Source organism: Phyllostomus hastatus, unplaced genomic scaffold (genome assembly GCF_019186645.2).
Source record: "Phyllostomus hastatus isolate PE091 unplaced genomic scaffold, TTU_PhHast_1.1 phas_contig_1048, whole genome shotgun sequence".
Taxonomy (NCBI): Eukaryota; Metazoa; Chordata; class Mammalia; order Chiroptera; family Phyllostomidae; genus Phyllostomus; species Phyllostomus hastatus.
In genome coordinates this window covers 1921615-1933352 of record NW_025333513.1, presented here as the reverse complement: position 1 = coordinate 1933352, position 11738 = coordinate 1921615, and the positions used below count along the sequence as shown (strand labels likewise).

The 11738-nt window shown below is 39.3% G+C and overlaps 1 pseudogene; it reads left to right on the top strand.

The window, feature by feature from the left end:
* The first annotated feature begins 4949 nt into the window (after positions 1-4949).
* On the top strand, positions 4950-9299 carry LOC123816116 (annotated as a pseudogene).
* The last annotated feature ends 2439 nt before the right edge of the window (positions 9300-11738 follow it).

Here is an 11738-nt window from a genome sequence, read left to right as displayed (position 1 = left end):
TGCAGCTTGCAGAAACAGCAGGAGGCCTGTCTTTCCAAGCTAAGCAAATGATTAAAGAATGTCCTGATTGCCAAGCCCTTAGCAAGACACCCCCATCTACAGGAGTGAATCCTCAAGGACTAGGTTCTCAAATAATTTGGCAAACAGATGTCACTCATTACCTCCCTTTGGAAAATTCAAATATGTTCATATTTCTATTGATACTTACTCTGGTGCCCTACATGCATCTGCTTTAACAGGAGAATCTGCTAAAAATATACAAGCCCATTGGCTTGAGGCCTTTAGTCATTTAGGGTGGCCTCAGCAAATTAAAACTGATAATGGCCCAGGATATCTTGCCTATTCTACTCAGGTTTTCCTTCAGCGTTGGAATACCCAACATAAAACAGGAATACCTTACAATCCAACAGGTCAGACAATTGTAGAACGGGCCCATCATACTTTTAAAAATCTTCTTAAAAAAACAGAAAAAGAGAGAGTCATGAGTCCTTCCCCTCAAAATTAATTATGTTAGCCATGTTTACATATAATTTTCTAAATTGGGATAAATCACTCTGTACTCCAATTGAGAAACATTTTCAGGAGAAAGAGCCAAAGCCATCTTATCCTCAGGTTTTACTAGAGATTCGCTGAGAGATGGCTCTTGGCAGGGCCCAGTAGATCTCTTAACTTGGGGAAGAGGGTATGCGTGTGTTTCCATCCCTACAGGTCCTGTCCAGCTTCCAGCCAAAAGAATAAAGACTTATCATGAGTGGGACAGACACCAAGCTCTGCTACCTGGAGCTGAGAACCAATCGACTGACAGACCAGATGGCCCAGCTGACCCTGAACAACCAGAAGGAAAATGGACACTCACACCGTCACTCACAGGCCTGGGTCCGCCAACAGAGGAGGATGAGGCCTGCCCCAATGACAGGGGCCGAGGCCCAAGTGCTTCCTGCAGAGGGCAACAGCCCCTCAGTGCCCCATAATGTTCAATGGTTGAACCCTAAAAACTGGTTCAATGGACTGAATTTATGGGTTTAGGTCATGGCAGCCCTTGGGTGCTTCCTTGTCTTAATCCTTATTTGTGCTTTGGGGAGACTGCAGTGTTAGATTGGACACATCAGGTGTGACCTATATCCCCTAACTACATTCTGTGTGAAGGCCTGAGAAGACAGTCCCTTTACTAAGGCAGTGACAAATATATTAGTGAGGAGATCTCCTGAGTCCTTGGAAAGTTCTGTGGTTGCTCCCATTATAGGCCAGTTATGACCGTACATGCCACCTTTAAGATGGGCTCCTGATTTCAGTGAGGGTGGTGGTATTCCGTTGTAGCATGGTCCAGTGGGAGCATTTAACCATCAAAGACAAGGTGGGCACATCAACCGTAAAGGGCATTGGGGACGTTTCAGTAATCAGAACACCTTGCCCTGCAGAGATCTTCAGTGGTGGCTAACTGATCATGGTGTCCCAGGAATGAACTAGAGAATTGGCCTTCTGGAATAATGCTTGATCTATGTAACAGGAGAAACTCTAGGGCTGGTGCCAGACACCTGACTTTAGTCACCATAGTAAAGAGTGCTGCCTTTTCACCCAGTTTCCAGACTTAAGTCTGCAAGAGGTCAGCTTCCCTTGAAGGAGGACCCTGCATCACCGGGTCCTTCATAACACTTCAATAAACACTTCAATCTTCCTTCAGCATTCCCTACAGGGACCTGCAGCCATTTACTAGAGTAAGTGGCATTGGGGAAAAGGAAATACCCAGAGCTGCTGGGATTACAAGACACTGGCTCTGAATTGATGCCAGTTCTTTGGGATTCAAAATGCCATTGTGGCCCACCACTCAAAGTAGGAGTATATGGTGGACAGGGGATAGATAGAATCTCAACTCATTTCAAGTCACAGTGGGCCCAGTTGGCTGACGAACTCATCCTGTGGCTATTTTCCTGGTTACTGGAAATTAATTAGAATAGATATACTTGGTAATTGATAGAATCTCCACATTGCCTCTGACCTATGGCGTCATTATGGGGTCACTATGGTAGGCAGGGCCAAGAGGAAGCCTCTAGAACTTCCACCCATTGCCAAGATAATTAAACCAGAAGCAATACTGCATCCCTGGGGGAAATGCAGACATTAATAAGCCCATCAAAGACTTGAAAGAAGCAGGCTAGTTATTCCTAACCCTACACATTTAATTCACAAGTTTGGATTGTGCGAAAGTCAGGTGGATCTTACACAAATGAGTGTGGACTATTGTAAACTTAATCTGGTGGTGACTGATTACAGCTGCTGTCCACATGTAAGATGTAGTCTCTTTATCGCAATATCTTTTACTGGACCTATGATTCATCTAGAAGTGTGCGTGTGTTTAATTTATAAAAAATGGAGCCTTAAAAGTATCGTTTTTAAAAATCCATTTCTGCCACACTCCCCTTCTAGGGAGCCCACCCATGCCTCTCCCTTCCCATCCCCGCCCCGTTGCAGGCAAATTACCTTTGCCTTTCCCTCTCCTAAACTCCAAGGGCCCTTTATCTGTCTCTGCAACTTGCTTCCTGAGCCTACACAGCCCAACTGGCTCACTTCTGCTGTCTCTGTAACTTTCTAAATACACTTTGTCACCCTGGCTGGTGTGGCTCAGTGGATTGAGCTCCAGCCTGCAAACCAAGGGATCATGGTTCAATTCCCAGTCAGGGCACATGCCTGCATTGTGGGCCAGGTACCCAGTGTGGGGTACCTGGCAACCACACATTGATGTTTCTCTCCCTCTCTGCCTCCCTCCCTCCCCCTCTATCTAAAAATAAATAAACAAAATCTTAAAAATAAATAAATAAAAATAAAAAAATAAATACACTTTCTCTTATAATCTTATAAAAATCAAGTTTTAATTTAATTGCATTGTGGTTTAAGCATACAGTTTTGTGTGATACCCTTTGCAATTTGTTAAGACTTATTTTATGTCCTAGTATATAGTCAATTTTTGCCATTTTTGTAAATGTACCATTTGTACTTGACAGGAATATGAATTCTCTAATTATTGTATGCAAGATTACTTATTTATGCCCTGGTCAGGTTGGAGAATTGTCCTATGCACCAAATGTTAGGGGTTCGATTCCAGATTGGGGCACATGCCTAGGTTGTGGATTTGATCCCAGTCATGGAGTATAGGGGAGGCAACCAATCAATGTTTCTCTCTCACATTGTTATTTCTCTCTCAATCTCTCTCACTCTCTTGCCTCCTTTCTCTCTAAAATCAATTAGAAAAATACATATTCTCAAGTGAAGATTTTAAAAAGATAGCTTATTTATGGAGTGTTAATATATTTCTTAGCAACTTTGCTTGATCTAGAAATATCTGAGATGTATGTTAAAATCTCCCATCGTCATTGGGGATTATACACTTCTTTTAATTCTGTCAGTATTTGATTTTATGTTTATAGGCTATGTTACTTTGTAAATACAAATTAAAAATTATTTACTTTTCCCAGTGAATTATTCATCTATGATTATGTAGAGATTCTCTTCATTTCCAATAATGCTTTCTTTTGGTTAGTTTTTCGTCTCACATGTCTTTTCCATCCCTTTATTTTCACTTTTTTGGTGCCTCTGTTTGAAATGCACTGTAGTAAATAGCATACAGTTTGATATTTAAAAATCATCCAATCCAACAATCCTAGGAAAGGTGGGAAATTATACTTATTATGATTAGTGGTATATTTGAATTTATGATTGGTCTTGTGTGTCATTCTGTGGTTTTCCTACACTGTTTCTTTCCCCTTTCCTGCTTGCAGTTAGAATGATTGTTTTCTTTTTCTCCTTTATTTCCTCTTCTGTGGTTTAGAAGTTATTCTTTCTATTTCTATTCTTTTAGTAAATGTCTTTGATATTTTAACATGCATACTTGATAGTCTAAAGGTGGTTAACTTCTGTACCTTCTTTCAGAACAGTAGTGGCCTCTGATTGCTACAACACTGACCACCTCCCTTCCATTTGGTGGTAAATGCTCAGCCTTCAGTTGGATCTTAGTTTATATGCCCCATATTGATGTTATTGTTATTGCCTTATGCAGTCAACAGCTGTTTAAATGTGCTCAACTCCTCGTTTGTACACTCCTGTCTCTTGTATCAGAATGTTCAGTTTCCTTCATCCTGAAATACATCCCTGAGGGAACTTTCACTGAGGATGCAAGATAAACTCTGAGTTATTCTTGAAATAAAAATGACTTTATTTCACCCTCATTTTATAGATTTAACTTACTTTGTATTTTTAAAATCCAGGATTTTACATGTCTTGGTATTCTGATCTTAAATATTTGTGTCTACATTTTAAAAAGATCTTTTGCTCACATAGCCAAATTAACATGAATGAATCTAAGTAAATGAACAATAATTTCTTAATATCATCTGATATTCATTCCATATTCATATTTTCCCAATTATTCCAATAGTGTCTGGTTTTCCAGATCACACCCAATCCAAAATACATATACATCAGCTTATGGACTGTGTCCCCTAAGTTTCCTTTAATGTCAAACAATCCCTTTTTCCATGACACTGGTTTTCCTGTGGAGTATCCTACCTTCTGGGTCTGACTGCTTCTGTGTGGTGGTATTTGACATGGTCCTTTTTCCTCTCCATTTCCTTTACACTGTAAGTTAGATGCCAATGCCTGATTAGATGCAATTCAAGCATTATTAGCCAGACCACATCACAGGTGATGTAGTATTCATATCAGAACACAATAATATGTTATCTAAACATTTTTGTACCAATTCTATGCAAGATTGTGCCCTTTGTTAATGGTTTTCAGGAAAATAGATTTCTGTGTAATAGACACTACTGTGACACAATAAACAAGAGACTGGGGAATGTTGGAAAAAATACATGCTGAGGACAGTGGGGCACATACACACAACTTCTAACCAACATGTAGGAGAGTTTTTCTAGGATACAAACTTTAAAAGTAGCATGGGTGGGTAGGAGGAACTTGCATCTACAACTTTACCACTTGGTACCAAATCACTCTCCATTTAGCCAATTTATACCTCCACCAGCACATGTTTTCCCCAATACTTGATATTTTCAGATTAAAAAAAATTTCCAAGGTAATTATGTAAAATAATATCTCATTATGGTTTTTTAAAAGTTATTACACACATCATGATATTTCATCTCTAATTCCTGAGTATTCACTTTATGAAAATAAGGACATATCCTATTTAACCATAACATCACTATCACTAATGAAATAATTTCTTATACCATCTAATACTCAGTCTTTATCTATGTTTCTCCAATTATCAAACAAAAATTGGAAAGAATTTAGGTAACTCTAAACAGGAGTAGACTGTATACCGCTGGTTTGTTCAAGTCGTCTTCATTCCCGGATGATGGGAGAGCTGGGTGTCATCCTCTAAGTTGCCAGGTATTCCCTCTAAGGACGATGAAAGCCACGTTCCTGTGCTTTCTAATTTCTGTAGTTGTTGAGAAATATGCTACTTGTCCAGCTATTGTTGCTTTGTGGAAAACATTTGTTTTCTTTCTAATTTCTGTTCAAATATTCCCCCATCTTTGAGTTCTTCTGTTTCTCTCTGATGTGTCTGGGTGAGGATTCAGTGTATCATTGGATTCATTTCCTGAGACTGAGATTTCTTGTCCAAAATCAGTTCTGGAAGATGATCAACAATGATCTCTTCTCATCATTTCATTATCTGTTGTAAGAGCCTAAAATAGTACCCGGAACACATTAGAGGCTTATAAATAGATGTTGAATACATTTGTAAATAATCAGAATTTTCTCCATTCCCCCTTATTCTCTCTATCCTCTCCTGCCAAATATTTTCAAACATTTGTTAAAACATATTCTATTCACTATGCCTCTTCCTCTCTTTTGCACATTTTTATCTCTTTATTTTTCTGTGCTACTTTTAAAAAATATTTTATTTATTTATTAGTTTTAGAGACAGGGGGAGGGAGGAGAAAAGGGAGGGAGAGAAACATCAATTTGTTGCCTCTTGTATGCAACAGGACCAGGTACCAAACCCACAAACCAGGCATGTGCCCTGACCAGGAATTGAACCAGCAACCTTTCACTTTGCAGATCGATTCCTAACCAACTAAGCCACATTGGTCAGGGCTGGGATACATTTTTTTATAATATTGTCAGATTTATCTTCCAGTGCCCAATTCTAACATCAGCTACTTCTAATCTTTTGTTTAACCCATCCATTGAGTTTATAATAATCATTTGTAATCATTGATACCTGTCTAATCCTTTTTATTGCACCCCATTCACTTTTCTTGCTTTTGATTCTTTGTTTTATGACTTCAGTAATTTTTAACACTTGTATAGCTTGAATCTTGTAATTCCATTATCTGAAGTGGTTGAGGGTCTAATCCTGCTCTTTGTTATGCAGACAAACTCATTTTTGGTGGAGTAATTCCCTGTGGGTTTTCTAATTTTGGATGGTGAGTTATGTCAGTGGATTTAGACAGACCTTTGTAGGCTATGTTGAAGATTAGCTGAATTAACTCATAAGAACGTATGTCTCAAATCACAGTGAAAATATATAGAAGGGCAAGAACAGTCTACCAGCTCATGCTATATGTAAAAACAAACAAATAAAACAAAAAACCTACAAGAGTGACATGCTTAAACTATCAAACTCTGGCAAGAATCATACAAGGAAATACTATTAAAAATCCTCTTCTGCCCTGGCTAGAGTGGGTCAGTGGATTGAATGCCAGCCTGTGAACCAAAGGGTGGCTTGTTCAATTCCCAGTCAGGGCACATGCCTGGGTCTCGGCCGGGTTCCCAGTGAGGGTCGCACAAGAAGCAACCACATGTTGATGTTTCTCTCCCTTTCCCTCTCCTCCCTTCCCCACTCTCTAAAAATAAACAAACAGAATCTTAAAGACAAAAAAAAAAAAACTATCTTCCACGGACCAGACACTTTACTTACATTATCTTCAAACTTCATACAACTACAAGGGAAGGGACAATCTGTTTCACACAAGAAAACTGCAACAGGATTATTAATCTACAACTAATTTGGGAGCCTCAGCTAACCCAGGTCTGAATGACTGTAAAGCTCATGCCCTTGCAAATTCTCTGCATTGTTCTTCAGAACTATTTGGGGGGAAAAAACACCATCGCTTGGACTATATACATATTTTTCCCCAGTTTTAGTTTTAATTCAGGCCAGTTACCCCCAATGGATCATAAAAATGTGTTAAGTAATTAATGAAAAAGTAAAAAGAGCCCTGGCTGGTGTAGTTCAGTGGATTCAGTGCTGGCCTATAAAGCACGGGGTCGCTGGTTCAATTCCCGGTCAGGGCACATGCCTGGGTTTCAGGCCAGGTACCCAGTGTGGGGTGTGCAAGAGGCAACTACACATTGATGTTTCTCCCTTTTTCTCTCTTTTCCCCTCTAAAAATAAATAAATAAAATCTTTTTTTTAAAAAAAGGAAAAAGAATTCATAAAACTACAAAATAATTGCATTTTAATTAGAGAAATTTTTGTTTCCAATTTTCCTTCATGTTTCCAATTTGGGATTTTGTCTATGTACAAAAAAAGGCAATCATAAGAATCATATTTATGAGAAATCCCTGCAGGGGTGGCCAACCTTTTGGTGTCTCTGGGCTACAATGGAAGAAGAAGAGTTGTCTTGGACCTCATGTTAAATACTTTGCAACACATAATCACAAAAAAATTTCATAATGTTTTAAGTAAATGTACAATTTTGTGTTGGACCACATTCATAGACATCCTGGGCTGCATGCGGCCCATGAGCCACAGGTTGGACACCCTTCCCCTAGAGTTTCCAGAATCTAATAAATGTCTCTGAGAACAGCATTCCAAGTTCCCCACAGCAAACCAATGTAGATTCCATGCCTTAATGAGGAGCTTGTGCATGTAGCCTCAATACAATTTTACTCAACAAACCAGATAAACTGGTCAACAGATAAACTCAGCAAGGCTTCTGTTTTAATATTCTCTGTGTTGAGGAGGTTGGAATTGAAAAATCATTGCTAATTGATACATTGTTTAACACTAATTTTGAAGACCATGAATCCTCACATTTTTATTTTGAAAAAGATTTTATTTAGTTACATTTAGAGAGAGAAGACGGGAGGGAGAAAGAGAGGGAGAGAAACATTGATGTGTGGTTGCCTCTTGCATGCCCTGCACTGGGGACCTGGCCCACAACCCAGGCATGTGCCCCAACTGGGAATCAAACTGGTGACCCTTTTCAGGCTGGCACTCAGTCCACCAAGACATACCAGCCAGGTGTGCAAACATGTGGGCAAATCCTCACATTTTCACCCACATGTTAGACTTAAAGCTCAGACATATAAACTCCAAGAAAGAACTGTTTGATTGAAACTGACCATTGTGAATACAGTGGGATTCGATAACCAAATAAACAAAGAGGAGAGCTACCAACCAGTAGTTGACTACATAGATTCTCAGTTTGAGGCCAAGTCCAAAAACTGAAGACTAAACTACCATGATTCTCATAGCCACATGTGCCTCTTTCATCTCTGAAGACACTTGATCTCTTAACCATGAAGAGCCTTGACAAGGTGAACATTGTACCAGTGATTGCCAAAGCAGATGCAATTTCTAAAACTGGACTACAGAAGTTTAAGATCAAGCTCATGAGTGAACTGGTCAGTTCACTCATTTCATGAGTGAAATGGTGCTCAACTATACCAATTCCCAACAAATGATGAAACTATTGCTAAAAATCAGTGTTTCATTGAACGGACACTTACCATTTGCAGTTGTAGAAAGTATGGGTTATGCACAAGTAGAAAATGAAAACCACCGCTACTTTGTAAAGCTCCAGGAATGCTCATTTGTACAAACATGGAGGGTCTATGAGGACAGACCCACACTAGGCACTGCAAACTGTACAGGTGCTGCAAACAGGAGGAAATGGCCTTTAGGGACATGGGCCCAGAGAGTAAGCTGCTCAGTGTTCAAGAGACTCAGTGCCAAAGACACAGATTTTATGGGGAATGCCCATCCAGGAAAGGAAGAAGAAATGAAGCAGATGTTTGTACGGGGAGTAAAGGAGAAAGAAGCCATACTGAAAGAAGCTGAAAGAGAGGTACAGGCTGAATTTGAGCCCCTTAAAGGAGTTCACCAGGAAGAGACAGTGAAGCTTGAAGAAAAGAGAAGACTTTTGGAAAAAGAAATAGTCTCTTTCTCTAAAAAGAAAGCTACTTCCAAGGTATACCAAAACCAGACCTTTACAGCAATTGATGGGAACCTGAAGGACAAGGACCATAAGAACTTCAATTTTATGTAAATTAAAAAAAAGTTTCCAGATAACAGAAGGTCATCTCAAGCAAAACTTATTAAAATGTTAGAAGTATCTTGCTGTTTTTACTTGCTATATCACTTATTCTGCATTTGGCAAGTGGTCAGTTACTGCCATTCATGGAAAAATACTTTTAAGCCCTGGCTGGCACAGCTTGGTGGATTGAGCGCAGGCTGGGAACCAAAGTGTCACAGGTTCAATTCCCAGTCAGGGCGCATGCCTGGGTTGCAGGCCATCACCCTCAGTAACCGCACATTGATGTTTCTCTCTCTCTTTCTCCCTCTCTCTTTATTTATTTATTTTATAAATAAAATAAATAAATAAATAAATAATACTTTTAAGTATAAGGTCAATGCATAAGCCAGAGTGGGTGATATAACATATCCATTGTGGCTGGAAGTTTTTAAGGTGCTGGTTTGTCGTGAACCTAGATCATTTCTTCTGCTGCCCACTTATGGTCACTCTGCAAAGCGTTGTGCCACAGAGCAGTGTCAGAGCCATTGAAAACACCAAACTCATCCATGTTATGGCTGTCCGATAGCTCTTATATTCTAAAGTGAACTTGTACATAATAAAGATACAATTTTGGGAATATGTTTTACAATGTATTATATACCTGAAATTCTAACCTCTCAATAGTCTCATGGAACTTTTTTATTTTTTATATAAATATCCAGTTGATAACATGATCCTAAGCTTTTGTATCAAAGTTTAGTTAACATGATGGCTTTCCATGCTTCAGTACATCTTACTGTGGTTGAAGAAACAAAATATGTTTAAAAGTAAAAACATCCAAGTATATAAACAGTTTTTCTAGTGATAAGTGTTTTTGAACCTAGGTGTTATCGCAGTATTTTCATTATGATGTATTATTTTTTTTAACAATTTATTTTTACTTATTCTTAGAGAGAGTAGAAGGGAAGGAGAAAGAGAGGGAGAGAAAGATCAATGTGTGGTTGTCTCCCGCTCATGCCCCACTGGGGACCTGGCCTGCAACCCAGGCATGTGCCCTGACTAAGAATCGAACTGGTGATCCTTTGGTTTGCAGGCCAGCACTCAATCCACTGAGCCACACCAGCCAGGCTCATTATGATGCATTATATAATTGATGCTGAAAACTCTGTCTTCCAGGGGAAAAAAATAATAACATTGAGACATATTATTAACAATATTTATATTTCTGAATAAAATAACTATAAACATCTAAATGTTAAAGATATAAAAATTTAGATAATTTATATCTTAAAGGACAATTGAATACAGTGTTTTAGTAGTCTCAGAACAATTAACTTTTTCTTAACACCCATAGGTATATAATTTTTCATTTTTTGTACTTGAACATTCTAAATATTGCTGTCATTTACTCTTGACAAATAAACTATATCTACATATTTAGTTTAAAAAACATATGGTATAAGTTCATTTAAAGTACTGTTCTGGGTCTCTTAGTTTAATCAACTTTCTGCTGGAAGTTAAAGCTTGCTATTTGACATATATTTGAGAGCTTGTTTGGAGGTTCTAGCAGGGGAACACAACTACTCATATACTCTTGATGAGGGCCAGTCCTCTCGTCTAGTTGGGAAGGTCATCCTCTTCAACCAAGTGCACAGCTTTGGGAGTGATGCACATAGAATGGTGAGGGAGGAAGGGATAGTTGCATAGCCAGCCAGATCAGCCAAATCAAACCTGGCAACCAATGGTGTAACAGATGTCACAGCCAGATTGCCCTTGTTATGGGAGAAACTCCCAGAAACTCGGTTTTCCTCACTGATGCAGTAAAGTATTACAGGTCAGTGAGCCATTAGTGTGCAAGCAAAGTTTATTAATACTAAGTTCTAATAAGAAAGCAAAAACAAGGGTGGCTAGAGAAAGACTGGCCAGAGGCCAGGTGGCTAGGAGCTGAGTGGCCAAAGGACAGCTGGCCAGGGTCCCCCCATGTGGCAAAAAGAACCAAGAAGCCAAGAGAGTGAGTCCTTTGTTCTGAGGACTTATATAGTTGGTGGGATGGGGGTGAGGGAGTTACACATTGAGTGATGGGTAAAGGTGGTGCCAGCTTTCCCCCAGGGAGACGTGACTACCCAAACATAGGTATGTGTGCGGGTCTGTTAGTCTGAATCCTTATCTTGCTCTAGACTCTATTTATTCATTTTGTACATGACAAGAGACAGGCAGTTAACCAAAGTTGGTTTATGGGTTTTTTCCTGGAACTCTGTAGTCCCCCTCCCCTTCTCCTTTCCAGGCCTTGGGATGAATACACAGTCTCAAGGTTTTCCTTTTCCCAGACAGTGGAGATGATATACACAGACTTTCAAGGGCTACTCCATTTTCCACACTATCATAGTTCCACTTGCCATTTAGAATGCCTGCCTGCTTTATTGGACCAGGCTCAGAGTTACTGGATCAACGTATAAGTTTTTGTTTTTAGCC